The 14,475-nt window shown below is 40.9% G+C and overlaps 1 long non-coding RNA gene across 2 annotated transcripts in view; it reads right to left on the reverse strand.

The window, feature by feature from the left end:
- The window catches only part of LOC128833445 (uncharacterized), a 109,156-nt gene extending 95,130 nt beyond the window's left edge, over positions 1-14,026 (reverse strand). For both annotated transcript variants that reach the window (XR_008444237.1, XR_008444236.1), the window contains exons 1-2: positions 13,925-14,026; positions 3,713-4,071 (exon numbers count right to left, since the gene is read on the reverse strand). This is a non-coding gene — a long non-coding RNA (uncharacterized LOC128833445). The remainder of the gene's footprint in view (positions 1-3,712; positions 4,072-13,924) is intronic.
- Between the last annotated feature and the right edge of the window lie 449 nt (positions 14,027-14,475).

Genomic DNA, 14,475 nt, shown 5'->3' on the forward strand with positions numbered 1-14,475 from the left:
AAAGATACAGTCCCTTGCGCGAACTTGTTTGCACATCAGAAGCATTTTGCTCTGCAGCCAAGAAAACAAAGATCTGGCAACAAAGATGAATGTTAACGTGCTGGGCCAGCAGAACTCGGAGTATATGAAGGAGATGGTGCCGCTTAGGGAGAATGCACCATGTGCAGCACACCCTGTTGTCTGACTGAAGATACGTTTATATTAGCTGCTAAAATAGCCATCAGTTTGGAGATGGTAAAAGATCCAAATAGCCTTGGGCTACAGAATGAAAAGGAAAAATCTTTCCACTGAGGTACACGTTGGAGACAGTGCTTTGAGTTACGCAAAATATAGCTGTGGCATTCATGCCCTGGTGCTCAGCAGGGGCAGCTCAGGCACCAGCGCAGCAAGCATGTGCCTGGGGCAGAAAATCGCAGGGGGTGGCCTGCTGGTCGCTGTGAGGGCAGCAGGCAGGCAGCTTCCGGCGGCGTGCCTGTGGGAGGTCTGTTGGTCCCGCGGCTTCGGCGGCAATTTGGCGGCGGGTACACCAATGGCGCAGCACCGGCGGACCTCCCGCAGGCATGCCGCCGAATCCGCGTTACCAGCAGAATTTGTTCTTCAGCAGAGATTTCTCTCTCCCATCCAAACAGAGGTGCTGTAGCATTCTCCAGTGGGGTACCCTTTATTTATGCCATATAATAGAAACAAGTTTTCCAGGATTAACTCTTAGCTGTGGCACTTTAAACATGGGCTTTTAACAGCTCTGACCTGGGTTCTGGCTTTTACTGCAGTCCCTCGGGGGGCATTTGGGTGGATCTCATCAAAAATATTAGAAAGGGAATAAAATGAGGATGGAACATTTATTTAAAGTATTTTCCATAACATTTGCACTTCTTTCTTTCTTTCTTTCTTTCTTTCTTTCTTTCTTTCTTTCTTTCTTTCTTTCTTTCTTTCTTTCTTTCTTTCTCACACTTAATGTGATTCCATGACACCAGTGCTGTGGATGAAATTGAAAACTGTATTCTTCTAAATGTGTTCCTAACATTCCATTTTTTACAAAGCTGCCAGGGGCTATTCTGCATTCCCACAACTGCTACAAATGTAACATATTGTTTTGCAATAAAAATTAGCTATAAAAGTGTGAAAAATACCAGAGAGCCAAATGTGAGAAACGAGAGATGGGGGTATGGCTTTAGCACCCTTTTAGTGGACATTTTATTTATTTTTCAAATGGCGCAGACACATTTATAGCTACTGTATTTCAATTATCTCTAATTTCACACATTTTATGCAAATTCCAAACATTTTAATTGCAAATGAGAAGGGAACTTATTTTTAAAAGTGGAGCAACCCAACATTTCAGATTGTTCTTGATTTTAATTCCAAATTTGTCTACAGCGCTGATAAAAACTTTTAAACCCGCATTTATACACTGTGCCTTAAAATTCGGTGCAATTAAAAAACAAAACAAAAACAAACCAACTACATGGCAATTAGTTTCAATTCCAAAACCTTTTCTTCGCCTTTTACAAGCCACTTCAGACTTCCTAAGTAGGAAAGGTTATGAAGTTGCAGTGATATTATTAATGGAAGACACATTGTTTCAATAAGAGTTAGTAATTTAATAATATCCTCCATGACTGATGAAAATGAATCCATTATCCTGTACTAGTCTCTCTCTCTCTCTCTCTCTCTCTCTCTCTCTCTCTCTCTCTCTCTCTCTGATTTCAATATCTTAGGACATGGTGTATTAGCTCAATCCTGGAATTCAACAGAAAATTCTCTAAATAGAATAAACCACAACTCAGCCTTTGGCTGGATGAAACTATCTGTTACACACTGGAGACCCAGGCACAAGTGTTGTTCTTTTCCAAGTGATATTTCACAATATCTCACTCTACAGAATATTGTATAAGGTTGATGGCCTTCAGAGCTGTGCAAAATGTTGCTGACAAAGTCAAAACCAGCAAACCTGGTTGGAGTTTCAAACAAGGCTCGGCCAGTTTTTGAGCAAACTAGGGCAAAGTTGAGGCTTTAGTTGTAGCTTTGAGTGGAAGGATAGACTTATGGTTGAGGCCATGGACTGGATTTAAGAGATCCAATGGTTCAATTAACAGCTCTGTCACACACTTCTTCTGTGACCTTGATCAAGCCGTCTAGAGTTAGTTCTGATACCCTTTCTCGTATCGGGTGGTATGTTTTACTCCAAGAGTCATCGAACTGAAGTCAACAGGAATACTCATGGAGTAAGGTGTTACCCAGCCAGGCCCAGGGTATCAGACTCTGACCCTTAATCCTTTTGTGCTTCCCTCCTCTCTCTGTACAAAATGTGGATATTAATACTTCCCTACCTCGTAGGGGCATTGTGAAGATAAATTCATTACTGTTGGTGAGGCACTTGGACTCTGGTGATGAAGGCCACATAAGCAGATAAGAAATTATCCAAACTGTAATGGGTTTGACCCCAATCAGGTAAAACAATCTGATTTCACATGCCTTTTGCTTTGAGTTTTTAGCTTTTTTCAAACACATTTTCTGAAGCTGTGACCTTCCAAAAACAGAAAAAAAATATTTAAAATGAGCCTCCTGCAAATGAAAATGTTGGGTTTTGTGCCACCCTGGACTCTAATTCAGCAAAACACTTAAATGCACATGTAACTTTAAGCACACGAGTAGTTCCATCGACTTGCATGGGATTACTCACATGTTCAATGTTATGCATGCACTTATATGCATTGTTGAATCAGGGCCCTAATGGCTGACTACTGCGCATACTGTATAAAGATTCTGAAAAGTTCCAACTGTTTACCATACTGTACCATGCACATTTTACTACAAATGGAAACTTCCTAAATTCATTCCCTAAAATGTGTTTTATATTCCGATATTTTTCTCTCTCTTTCCTGCAATTTATTTTAATGTCTAGCAAAAATATTCAAAAAGAATGAAACACAACTTTAGACAAGGTCTCTGAATTTCAAACAAAACATTATCAGAACAGTGACTAGCCCTGTTAATATTCTTTTCATTTGATTAGAGTAATCTGCCAGGGTTGCTGGCTTAATCTTTATCAGCTACCTTTTAACCAATCAATACTTTAGGGTTATAGTTTTTTTGAAGGCAGGTGATAATTTTGGAGATAAACTCTCTAGGCACTGCTGACATTGTATAGTTACATATTTAATATCTTTTCAGATGATTCAGAACTCTGGCAATGTAAGAATCTGCCCAGAAAAAACACTAAACCTTAAATTTTCAAAGCTGTGTGCAGGGATTTGGCCACCTGACTCCTATTAATGTCAATGAAAATTTAGCTGTAGGAAAGGTAATGTCTTTTCCCTCAGATTATTCCCTCTCTGAAGGGAGCCAGAGAACAGAAGAAAGAAATAAAAAGCAACTTTGTACCATGGATTGAGACCAGTAGGGCCTGCTGAACATTCGGGAATAATCAATAAGAGAACATTTGTTTACTAAAATTAGCAAATATTTCTATGCATACTGAAGTAGAAAAGTCTACGGAGTTATAGGGGGAGGAGAGAAATGAGATTTGGTGTGTTTAAAACATCATTAAAATATATATATTTTAATTTTGCTCCACTAAAATTATCTGTTTGCTTATGTATTAATTTTGCTGCAAATAAAATTAGTTGTCAGATCTCTGTTTATGGCCTAATTACCTTTTGTGAGGCAAAAAAGGGGATAAAAGAAATAACAATAAAGAATGGATATTTACCTTACAGTAACTGTAGTTCTCAGAGCTGTGATGTCCACATGGATTCCACTCCTGATTCTCAAGCACCCCATGTATGCAAGATCAGATTATCATCAAATTATTTTGGCCAGCATTATTTTGATTTTGTATGGATACCAGATATCTTCACTCCCTGTCCCGACCCGAAGGCATAAAGAGTGGAGCAGCCTCAACTGTCTCTCAGTTGCTTCAGAATCCCAGAGGAGTAGAACACCGCAGTAGTGGAAGACAGGCAGCTCATTGTCACATGAGTGAACACTTTTAAGAAATGATAATTCCATAGTTGACCTATCAGTCCTCATTCTCAAAGGAAACCTTTACAACACCTCCAAAAGATGAGCCTGGAAAATTAAATTCATAACCAGGTTACACACTAAAAATCATGGTCTCAACAGAAACAACGAGGAGTCCTTGTGGCACCTTAGAGACTAACAAATTTATTTGGGCATAAGATTTCGGGGGCTATAATCCCATGACATTTTATGCCCAAATACATTTGTTAGTCTCTAAAGTGCCACAAGGACTCCTTTCAGAGTAACAGCCGAGTTAGTCTGTATCCGCAAAAAGAAGAACAGGAGTACTTGTGGCACCTTAGAGACTAACAAATTTATTAGAGCATAAACTTTCGTGGACTACAGCCCACTTCCTTGTTGTTTTTGCTGATACAGACTAACAGGGCTACCCCTCTGAAACAGGTCTCAACAGATAAACTGGTTGTATAGCTCATTACAACAATTTGTCCTTTGTCCTCAGACTGCAGAAGTGTTAATTGCCCTCTTCATTTTAAGTGGTTTCTTGCATCATGTGTTAATCCCTTAGGTTTAACAATCTGTCCCACCTTGTATTTAGCTGTGACACTCTGATTACCCTTTCCGGACCTGAAGAAGAGCTCTGTGAAGCTTGAAATCTTGTCTCTTCCACCGACAGAAGTTGTTCCAGTAACAGATATTGCCCCACCCACCTTGTCTCTCGCATATCATGGGAACAACAAGGCTAGAACAACAATGCAAACAAAAAAGTTTTCTGTTTGCTTGGAACTGAATACTTAGTCCTAATTAAAAAATGACTGCAGGACAACCCTACCAAAATGGACATCCAGCCTGGAATCCTCTACTAAGGAAAAGTGTCTTGTAAATGTGTGGACTGAGCTCCAAATCACTGCTTTACAAATTTCAGAAATAGGGACATTCTCCAAACAAACAGCAAAGGTTGCCTGGGCTCTAGTGCAATGTGCTCTAAGGTGGTTAGCCTCATTAGCTCGTAGCATATTATCATATTGTTGGCGGCCACATTTGATAATCTCTGTGAGGAAATTGTCTGACCCTTAACCTGATCAGCACAGACCACAAACAGTCTAGGTGTGTACCAGAATGGTTTTATTCTCTTAAGGTAATATGACAATGCCCTGCCTTAATACATCAAGTGTATGAAGTTTATTTTCCCCTTGGACTGAGCAAAGTTTGAAGAATAAAACTGTAAGATGAATAAATGGATTCATTTGGAACTCTGAATCAATGCTGGGCAGGAATTTGAGATGTGGCCCTGATAGTAACCCCATCCTTATGAAACACTTTGTAAGGGGGACCACCATGAGGGCCTGAATCTACCGTAGCTATCGAGCTAACATAATGGATACTAAAAAGCAGCCTTTATTGACATGTGGTATAAGGAACAGGTTACTAAGGGCTCAAAGCAAACACCCATTAACTCTGTGAATTCAGCAGGGGGCTTCCAAACTGGAGAAAAAACATGAATAAGGCCCTTAAGCAATCTAGAGTGAGAAAATACAGTGTGGCCCTGGACAGGAGGGTGATGTGCAGATATCACTGTTAGATGTACCATTACAGAACTAATAGAAACTCCAGGTTGTTTCAGAGTTAGTAGAAAGTCCAATACTGCTAAAATCGGTGCTGTCAAAGGAGGCAGCTGGTGCTGACGTGTTCAAATATAAAACCTCTTCCACTTCGCTTTACAAGTCATTCTAGTTGAAGCTTTCCTACTTTGGAGCAAAATATTCTGAATTTCGCTCAATAGCTTCTTTTGGTGGATATTGGTCAGTCAGCCAGCCAGCATCTAGGCTGTCAGATATAACCATGCTGGGTCCGGGTGTAAGATCCGACAGTTATTCTGGGAGACTATGCCTGTTTTGCCCAACAAAGTGATGGGGGCTATGTTGCGAGGTTCATTTTCCAATGCTATCAGGCATGTTTGAGTTTCTATGTTATATGTTGTAAATGTAAGGCTGGTGAGGGACAAAGTGGAGGGCCTCTGAGAGACATTTCAATCTCTGCCCTCCTTTCCTCTGCTGGGGAGTCAATTTAAAGCAGGCAAGCTAAAGAACAGCAAGAGGAAGAGTTAGTAACGGTCAGTGGTGACATTAACATTGGAGAATTTGTCAGTGTCTCTAGGGGCAACTGTTTTGGAAGGTTCTTTCAGTGGGAGATGACGGGATCTGAAGAACTCCAGGTGAGGGTCAAGAGGAGATAAGCAAAATATGGAGTGACCATTTCATAGATTTTAAGGCCAAAACCCAGAAGGGACCATAAGATCATCTAGTCAGACATTTTGCATATAACAAGCCATAGAATTTTGTCATGAAAGCGTCTGTATAACTAGGCTCTTATACTATGCCCATTACTATTGTGTCTGAGCAATTCTCCTCTAGCAGGACAGGAGTAAAGCCAACGAGCTTTATCCTGCAGGAGCAGGGAGGGGACCCTGGAGACAAGGGAATAAGCCTGCAGCTGATAGATTCTAGGGTCCAATCACACCACCATGTAGATACATATGTAATGGCCAGACAAACACCATGTTAGGTTCCACCCTTGTGGAGTTTCTTATGCATTCATTAGTTATAAGAGTGGTGAAGAAACCTTGTATCTGGATCCAAAACCCTGAAGATTCTGTGGAGATTTTGAGGCTCGGCCCCTGGCAGAAAGCCATCAATGAAGAAGCGTTGTCCCTTTGCATGAGTTCTGCATCTCTGTCCATATACCTTGGCTAATCCTGTTGACTGGGTCTGAACCTGGGGTTCTCCCTTAAGAGAGATCACCACCGTGAATGTGGCGACAAGGAGAGGGCATTTTGCTAGCTCAGTCAAGCACTGGCAGCAAGTGGATCAGCAGTACAAGGGGGGAGGGAGAGGTTGCTGATATTCCCTTGCATGTGGAGAGTGAGAGAGGGGCAGAGATCTGGACACCATCTGGCTCTGCATGTGCATCATCCATGTTAATACAGCTGAGACTAAGCCATCTCTAAACTGCAGCTCTACCTGACAAATCTAAAGGAACTGAGCCATTAGGAGATGAGTTAAGCTGGTCTTAGTTGGAAGTTGCTTTTTGCAGCTCTCCCTGTCTGTAGCACTGCCAAGAGATCCGTCCAATTGTAAAATAGAGTCCCCTCCCTACTCCTGCAGGATAAAACCCATTGGCTTCACTCCTATCCTGCTAGAGGAGAATTGCTCATGGTATAAAACCTAGTTATACAGACATGCTTTCATGATGAAATTCTATGGTCTGTGATACACAAGAATTCTGACTATATATATACATTTCACAAGACATAAACTAATCTTTCTATTTAGAAAAAAAAAAAAAAACAGGTCCCCTGGAAGTGATTCTAGTGTAATTTGAAATGCAGTATTTGTAAACTTACTTTAGTGTCCCAACATATGTACAGAGTTTACATAAAACTGAGATCTCTGCAGCCCATGAAAAGTTAATATAATACAAATACTGACTGGCTCTGAGGACAATATTTCCCTAAGGAAAATAATAGTTCCTGAGATTGTGCTTTATTGCCCTAAGCTGAAGGAACTTATTTTCCCAACTACTGTGCTCAGAGACATTTTCAGGTGTTCCCCCTATTTGCTCACACAACCCCATGTGCACCACACCCCCTAAACTCACCAGTATCAGGCTGACTCTGTGGCTCTGTCTCCTGACTTCTTGTTAAGAGAGGACCATAGGTGTTAGCTCCTCATACAGGAGCCATAGAGGAGGAAGCCAGCAGGTTCCCTCACCCATACAGGGTTGTAGAAGAAGGGCAGAGCAGTCCTTTAATCCTCCAGCATTTGTTTCGCCCTTACTCTCAGCACCAGCTCTGCTGATATCAGTTCTCTTTCCAACTATATGTTTGATGTAAAGAAATGCCCTTCTACTACTGCCGGTTTAGAGTGGAAATAGTACAAACCAAGTTTTGGTTGTATGATCATGTATTTACCAAGAAAAAGTTCCCAAAGGTAAACACACACACACACACACACACACAATTTCATCTCTAGTATATTCTGAGCAATATCACTTAAAAAAGAAAAAAAGGTTTTTTGACAATATTTGGGGGGCGGGGCTCTCTCTGGCTTTTAGAAGCAGCAAAATGATCAATGAAAATGGCGAATTTTACCACAAGCCTAATGAAGTTCACTGAGTTAGCAACAAATTCTACCAAACTCATTTTGCCCAAATTCTTCCCATTTTTTTGTAATTCAAAACCTGAACATTTGTGTGGGGTTAGCTGTTGCTAAACTGTAAAAACAAAACTCACTGCAAAAGTTTATCGAAATGCATGCAAACTAAAGGCAGGCATGTTTCTTTCAGCTCTAGAAAGGACAGAAGAAGAAAAAAGGTGTGGAAGAAACGGAAAAAGTCTTGAATGGACATGGTAATTCATAGTGGAACTGCTGCAACAGGATTTCAAAAGATAACACTATTTGACACTTGCCATTTGTTTTAAAAAAGACTTTCAGTGAAATAAAAGAGGTTTAATACTTGACTAAGAGTGACATAGGCAACTTGCAGAGTAATGTAGAGTAGTGGAACACTTACGCTCTGCTAAAACACTGAACATTTCTCTCAGTGCAGTTTCTTCTTAATTCCTTGCACAACATTTTTAAGGTAATGTTTGCTGCAAAGACAAGATGGTGAAACCATACGGTCCTACTTCCATTCTTAATGCTGACCTAATTAAAGAAATAATTCTACTTTTGGAGAGCAGAAAACAATCATATTAAAGTAACTTAAGCATCTACACCTCTACCTCGATATAATGCTGTTCTTGGGAGCCAAAAAAGTCTTACCGCGTTATAGGTGAAACCGCGTTATATTGAACTTGCTTTGATCCACCGAAGTGCGCAGCCCCGCCCCCGCCCGGAGCACTGCTTTACCGCGTTATATCCAAATTCGTGTTATATCGGGTGGCATCATATCGAGGTAGCGGTGTATTAAACAAATTATGAAAACATGTCCCAGGTTCTGGCTAATACACACAAAAGTGGTTAAATCTGGAGGAATATTACATATGTTGTCCGTATTGCACATGTGATGTACAATACTATTTCATTGGGTCTGCAAAAACTGGATGTCAGTTTATAAAGGAACTTTCATCTTCAAGGCAATAAAAGTCATGCAGTGCTTATAACAAACCTTATACTATGGTTTGGTCAAATTAAAGCATAGTAGTAGGCCTTTACAGTTACAGTGAGCTAAATATAAAGGCACTTTCACTGATTGGTCTGTTCTGATACTCATGAAACAACATAACTTTTGGTCTAATTGCTACATTTTCATTTAATATATTTACTTTATTACTTTTTATCTCAAGTTCAGGTGATGAGACAACCTAATTTTTAATGGAATGTACTCAGATAACATTTAGGGGAACTGAGCAAAGACATGCTGGTTTTGCTGTCAAGATTGCAAACTGCATATCAAGTATTTTTGTTCAATATGAGAGAGAGAGAGAGAGAGAGAGAGAGAGGATTTTGTTTTGTTTTGTTTTTACAATCCACCTTTCCTACCAGAACTCTTTCTTTTTATTGAAAGGATGTCCCTACATATTCATGATCAAATACAAGAATCCACACATAATACTAGCTCTCGCAAACTTATCCCTGCCTTGCATTGACATTCCTTTACTAACTGGAATCCAGTTTAATTTTGCTGTTTTCATGAGCTCACTTCTTACTTGAAAGTTTGTTATTCTGGGGGTGAAGAGGGAGAAGGTGGTTTTGTGATAAAACTGACTTTTTTTACAACTGCATTTTACTACCCACCAAATGCTGTTTAGTCATGCCATTTCCAAACAGTATTGAACAGTACTGAACCAGTATTTTAACTAGTGCTCTCCACTTATGCTTAACAGTAGAACCACCAGATGTCCCAGTTTTAAGACACTGTCTCGCCTGCTCTCCCATGAGCAGATTTAATGTTGCATGCTGCTATCCCTGTTGATTGTCAGAACAGTAGCACTGACAAGGGCAGAGTCAAACAACAAGGGAATGAGAGAAAGAAGTAGATCTGTTGAAACAAAAATCTTTAAAGGAGACCCACAGATCCAATACTGACTATCTTTTAAAGGATACCACTAGGAGTTACAGTTATTCTATGGAACATTTGGATATTTAGCACAGGATGGGGAGACCAATTTTAAAATGTGCCTTTTTCCTTCCACCATTTTTGCCACATAAACTGAAATCCTCCATTTCCCTTGTGGGTCAGATACTCAATGCTTATTTCACTCTCACTCTATAAGTGTGCCACTGTATGAAAAAGCATTGTACATCTAGAGTTAAAAAATCTTACACCTCTACCTCGATATAACGCTGTCCTCAGGAGCCAAAAAATCTTACCGTGTTATAGGTGGAAACGTGTTATATCGAACTTGCTTTGATCCACTGGAGTGCACAGCCCCGACCCCCTTGGGGCATTGCTTTACCCCCTTATATCCGAATTTGTGTTATATCAGGTCGCATTATATCGGGGTAGAGGTGTATATACACAGAATATACCATTCTAGATTCAAATATGCAGACATGGTGCCCAGAATACAGGGCAGCAGTTGTAGAGGATACACAATTCCCTTCTTTCCCATCCTATTCCACCCACTGTGACTCACTCTGATCTGTACTTCTGATGGAAATATGTTCTTATTTTGTCTGCTTCTTCGGACACATCGCTTCTGATATGCAAAATCATACAGAAGACAAAAATGCCATGAAAAGGTTACTTATATTTTATAACTGGCATTAAAAACTGTTTTCTGATTGGCTAGTTTATGACAGGCTGGTGGACCTGACATAGCATGTTGGGAACACACTGTGGCAGCTTCCTCCAGTTCTCCCTCCTCCTTCAAAAACACCATACTAGGAACATGAGAGAAGTAACCCACTCTGTCTTGCAGTCGGGCCTCCACCACTACCTGCCAGGAGGAAACACAGTCCTTGTCTGGGTGCATTGCTGAATATCCTGAATTCCCCACTCTGTCTTCTCCCGCTCCAGCATGTCACCAGCTGACAGGGAGGAATTTACTCTGGGCCCCAAAGAGAACGGAGAAAAACACATCTGGGCCCTGCACTAAATGCTATTTCCCTGGCAGCTGGCTGAATGCCCAGCTTGCCTCACTCCCTGGGACAGGTACAGGAAAGAAGAGCACTTTCCTTGCAGATGACCAAGAGGAAGACAAGAAACCCTGGGATACAAGGAGGAGACCTAGGAGGAGATCTCCGGGGGCTGCTCCTGCTCTTCTTCCAAACCTAGTCCTGTGGGAAGAGGGTGAAAGGGTCTGGCTCCTGCAGAGACAGTAATCTGTACAGTGAGTGCATTGAGAGTGAGGGAGATTGGGTGCTGTGTGTGGGGAGGGTAGTGAGGGAGACGGCTTATGTGGTAGGCAGACCCAGTAAGGGTGAAGTCGTGTATGTGTGTGTGTGTGTGTGTGTGTATGTGTGTGTGGGTGCACAATACTAAAAGTGTAGGTGAGCTGCAGCATTTTTACATAGACCAGAGTTGTAATTTCACACTAATACTTTATGTCTGGTTATACAGGGGAAGGGAAAAATAAATGATGACAGAAGTGGAAGGCCCCTTATGCACTGGGCTACAGGGGACCCCAGATGTGCTTGAACTAGCCCTTTGAACATAAAATGCAGACTTAGATAAAACTGGATGGCATTAAAAAATGTAGCTTGTGCTGCAGCCCCACATACCTATATATATTTAAAGACTATAGATCAAACAGTAAGCGATATCTTTAAAAGAAAAAAGAAGACAGGTTTAAGAAACTAAATCTTTGTAATAAATAATATATTATTAGTTAAGGAGATGAACTGACAAAGAAGCGCTACTCTAATCTCTTCCCTGCAACAAGCATAACGACTGAATCACTAGCACACCATTTTCCCTTTAGCATGTGCAAGGATTGGTGCTACACTACAGTTTCACCTAGAATACTAAACACAACTAATCTACCAAAGTGTATTAAGATTAAGTAACATGTCAGTGACACGGTCATTTATCTGCTGTAATTTTATCTTGCAAAAATATAGTTTCCCAGTGGCTTTTAAAGAATACTTTTGAATGTTTCGAGCCAGGTTTAAATTAGGGAGGAGGGAACTGACCATTTAATTGAAATGAACCAAAATCTTGTTTTGGGTTTGGGAATAAGACCCCCCGCAACAGAAACCTACAAGGTGTGGCATTAAGCAGCTAAGCCCAGCAGCTGTGGCAGTCTCTTTGATAGGCTCTGACATCAATCTGAATGTAAATTTTGCATGTGGCCCGCACTCTGGGGCTTACTGAAGCAGTAGATCACCTCATGGGCTAGTTCACTCCAGATTTCCATTTATAGAAGGAAGAACCACCCATCAGCATGGCAGAGGCTCCATTCACTTCACTTAACTAGCGACTCTCTCAAGTGGGGGGGAGGGATAGCTCAGTGGTTTGAGCTTTGGCCTGCTAAACCCAGGGTTGTGAGTTCAATCCTTGAGGGGGCCACTTGGGAATCTGGGGCAAAATCAGTACTTGGTCCTGCTAGTGAAGGCAGGGGGCTGGACTTGATGACCTTTCAAGGTCCCTTCCAGTTCTAGGAGATGGGATATCTCCATTATTATATTATTTTATTATAAAATAGCAAAATATGCACCACTACACTCATACCCTCAGCCCTCCCCAAAAGCACTACCAAATAGATGAGTTTAAAACACTCTGCTAAGCCCAACAAATCCAGGCTATTTCAGAGCCAGAATGGAGCAAGTTCCCTAATCAAGAAGCCCTCACCTTTTTGCTAGATCCCTGTTTTCTACAGCAAGGGAGCTCCAATTCCAACACCTCCACTGAAGTCAATAGCAATCTTGCATTGACTTCAGTGTGGCCAGGATTTCACCTGGGGAGAGGCAGGTCCAAGCCACTTAGGGTTTTATAGACCAAAACACAGCACCTTAAACTGCACACAGAAACCATCAGGCAGGCAATGCATGCTATGGAACACTGGTGTTATGATGAGATACACCACTTCAGAGGAATAACTGCTTGAGGAGGTAATACTTCTGGCATAACAACAATTCAGGCCACACACTGATTTTGCAATGTAGATCCAGGCAGCAACAGAGAACAAAGGAATGCATAGGTTTCGCATAACTGTTATTTTTAATGTGAACAACAGGTTGCTGTTCTGCTATCATAGACCCAGGCTGAATAAAATACTTTATCCTGCTTTAATAGCATAGAGACTGGACAGATTCTATTTTTTATCTCCAGTATTTATTTTTAGCATAGCTTTGTGTAAGTCCACACTTCCCTGAAATCTATGTGATCACACTAAAAAATCTCTGTAGCTTGACAAGACTACAGATAAATGTAGACAATTTAACTCATCTACATTACAATTTAGGTTAGAAGCAGTTTTGGAGCTGACATCATATCTAACAGGCTTTTCTAATTTATTTTCTAAGTCATTCTGTATGATACCTAGCTGAGATACCAAAAAAAGCATTTTTAAATCATAAAACAATAACATATGCAAATTTATAATAGGAAAACAATAGAGTGTCTCATTGGCAGTGAAACAACAACAGATTCAAAATTGATTTTTTTATCTATTAAACTTTTTATTTTGACACTAGTTATTTTAGTACTGGAAAATGTATGATGTAATGATGATCAGAAACAACTATGCCCTCTGTTTTTTTCTAAATTGAGTTGTTTTTGGTCATCAGCTCAGAAGACCAGAATGATATGGCAAAGAATCATAATCCAAGCCAAACACACACAGGTATGAGAACTTCTACCAAACTCTATAGTATTAAGAGATCATGGCCTTGTCTACTGGGGTAAAGTCGAGCTAAGTTACACTACCTAGCTATGTGAATTACCCCGGGATCTTCACTGCGCTGCGTCGATGGGACACGCTCTCTGCTCGACTTACCTTACTGTTCTTGGGGAGCTGGAGTACCAGAGTCAACCAGAGACCGCTCTGCCATCGATTTTGCCGATCTTCACTAGGCCTGCTAAATTGACACCCGCTGCATCGATTGCAGCAGCGTCGATCTCCCAGTAGTGAAAACAAGCCCTAAGAAAATGTTCTGCTAGGAGAAAAAATAGGGTGAGTGAAAAATAGAGAAAATTGCCTTTGAAATGATTTCATCTTGAAAATCTGACTTTCCTTCTTGCCTTCAGTGGGGCTCCACATGGGCACAGGGATCCACTCACATAGAGCAATTTACAAGATTGGGAGCTTGGTGATGTACTTTGCCCTTTGCATCTGGCTCTTTCTTCCTCCATGCTGTCCCTCATTTTCTGCTGCCATGTCCTCTCTCAACTTCTAAATAATGTCAATCTCAACTGCAATGTCACCATCTTATCAGAAGTGGTGTGTAGGGGCTTTACACAGCCCACAAATTCCCCATAAACACCCACCACAGCAAATGTGTTTGATGTTGGGCGCTCTTCTCTGGAACCTCTAATGGGCATATCTCC

The sequence above is a fragment of the Malaclemys terrapin genome, chromosome 3 (assembly GCF_027887155.1).
Source record: "Malaclemys terrapin pileata isolate rMalTer1 chromosome 3, rMalTer1.hap1, whole genome shotgun sequence".
Taxonomy (NCBI): Eukaryota; Metazoa; Chordata; order Testudines; family Emydidae; genus Malaclemys; species Malaclemys terrapin.